Genomic DNA, 2834 nt, shown 5'->3' with positions numbered 1-2834 from the left:
TATTGACACTTTTGCTAAAGTAAATGTTGTTCTTGTTCTTGTTCTTGTTTGTTTTTTAAATTTCACCACTCATCATTGTCAACTAATAGTAGATTTTTAGATTATAAACACATAAGTACATAAGCAATTCTTCCTCAGAAGTACATAAAGGAGTAGACATCCTGAAAATGCGCAGCAAGAGGCTGTCAGAATTGTATGTTTTAATGAGGTCCAGAGTGGAAGATTGAAGGAAAGTTTGTTTGCTTGTCTGCTTGTTTATATTGGAGGTGGGGGTCCTCACGGTTTGCCTTCGTGTAGAAGTCACGGCACACCCCTGGTGTACAGGATGATTTATTTGACACTGGAGTTTCCCCAATTGGAGTTTAACTTGGGTTGACGGTGACATCTAGTGGTAAAGATGCAACAACGTCAATTAGACGCTGCACATGCTGTAGTTTCTGAAGATGCCTCGGTTTTTATGTTTTTTGAGCAAGTGCATTTCATGTGTTTGATGCAAAATCATGAAACAAAGTTACTTTTTGTATTGGCCTTATTTTATTTTATTTTTTTAAAAGCCAAGCCCTATGATGCAAACATGAGCATACCTCCCAAACAGGTTGATCAACAAGTGATTGTTATTTTTGTTACTGCATATGATAAATAGCCTAATATTAACCTAGGTGTATCTACACCTTGCAAAGGCACCATTTAGTTCATTACCTGTTTTGATTACAACAGCGGTGTAACTCATAAACCAAGGGTATAAAGTCTACTGTTATTAACTTTCACTGTGCCCGTGTGAGACTGAGAGCAAGCAATCAGCTGACAGAAACAAGAAACAGTAAAGGGATTTAGAGACATAAGAAACATGAAAGGCTTAAGGAGCTCTCTCTTATGTGTTGCTGTGTATTAAAGAATGGATAGTCCGACGTGTGCTCTCTGCTCTCGTGGACCTGCAGGCACCTGTTTTGTCTTCTTTCACCCTTACCTGCTGTGTGACTCAGATGTGGCTGTCACTTCGGAGACAGGTACTGTGACCTAGAACAAAACATAGATCTCTGTTGCATCCATCTTTTTTATTCACTCTGAGATCCTTTGTCTCTGCCCCTTTGTACAACCTCCTCCAATGTCCTCTCTTTGCCAGGCAATGTAAGGTAGAGCACAGGTTAATGAAGATCGCAGTTGGGCAATGAATTATGCATTGGTACCATGTTTGCAGGTAGCCACTGCCAAACACGTGATCAAACTGCACACTGATCTTTCTTTGTTATCATGTATTTGATGAGGTTGACTGCCAGGCATATTATTAAACCATACATTTATTAGGGTTAACATACTGCAGTAAAAAATTCTTCTATTTATTAGAGCACTGGAGAATCAAATCAAAACTACTAAATACCACTGAGTGAAAGAAAGTCATGCTAGCATTTAATTATTGACGTTTCTTTAAAATTGTAGCTATTTTGACATGAAATATTATGTAAAACTTGTTACAAATAACATTAAGGAAGGTTTGGCTGTTTCAGGTGCAAAGCCTTAATTAACATTATTAGTGGCACCTCTGTTTACCTACCATTTTCATGTAGTGAAAGAGGTCTGTTTATGTAGGTGGAGCCATTGTTAACTGCTTTGTGTTTTACTGGGTGGTGCAAGCTATGACCTCTGTACAGAATCTTTTGCAGTAAATGAACTAATGCAGTGCCAAGAAACAGTATTTGCCAGCTTCCTGATGTTTTCCTGTTTTTTGCACATTTTTCACACTTACATTTTTCACGTTATTAAACAAATGTTTATACTGATAAAAAATAATCTTAGTAAACCAAACAAAATGCAGTTTTTCAACCAAGATTCTATTTATTAAGGGAAAAGCTATCTAAGCCATGAACTGACTGTGATAAACTAGATTTTCTGGAAAGCTGAGTTCAGTTTAAGTAGCCACATCCAGGCTTGATTACTGCCAGACCTGTTGGGTCAAGAAATCACTTAAATAGAGCAAGTCAAAGTGGAGTAGGCTAAAAGATTTAGAAATACAGCACTTACTGCCACAATCTTAAGAAGCAGGTGAGAAACAAATTCATTGACGTCCCTCAGTCTAGAAAGGTTTACAAAGCCGTTTTTAAAGCTTTGAGACTCCAGTGAACCACGACGAGAGCCATTATTTAAAAATGATAAAAACTTGGAACAGTAGTGAACCTTCCCAGGAGTGGTCAACCTACCAAAATTACCCCAAGAGTGCATCGATGACTCATCCAGATCACAAAGAACCCAGAAAAACATCTAAAGAGTTTATGATTCAACAATAAGAAAGAGCGTGGGAAAAAATGGCAACCATGGGAGAGATCCAAAGAGAAAACCACTGCTGACCAAAAAGAAGTCAAAGGCTTGACTCACATTAGCAAAAAATCATCTTCATGACTTTTGGGAAAATATTCTGTGGCATTACAAGAAAAAGAGCTGAACTTTTTGGAAGGTTTAGATTTGGTTTCATTTGGTGTAAAACTAACACCGCATTTCATAATAAGAACATAAAACAGTCAACAGTCAATCATAGGGCTGGTAGTGTGATGGTCTGCTGATGCTTTAGGCTTCAACGACTTGCTGTAATTGCATTTACTGGAAACTGTTAATGCTGTTGTTAACTTGATGATTATTTTCTCTATTTCATAAGGCCTGGTGCGAGATAACAAGAGATAAAAAAAAAAAAAAACATTGGCTGAAAATGACTTACAGTTTGGGTACAGTCTGTCAGAAATTTGTGAACTAATAATTTATTTAGGTCAGCCAATCGTGATTATCGCTGCATGTGGCGTCATCGCCTCCCAGCCAATGGCGTGACCACGTCCAGAAACGGGGCA

This window comes from Rhamphochromis sp. 'chilingali' (assembly GCF_963969265.1).
Source record: "Rhamphochromis sp. 'chilingali' genome assembly, chromosome: 17".
Taxonomy (NCBI): Eukaryota; Metazoa; Chordata; class Actinopteri; order Cichliformes; family Cichlidae; genus Rhamphochromis; species Rhamphochromis sp. 'chilingali'.
Note: the sequence above shows the minus strand (reverse complement) of the source record.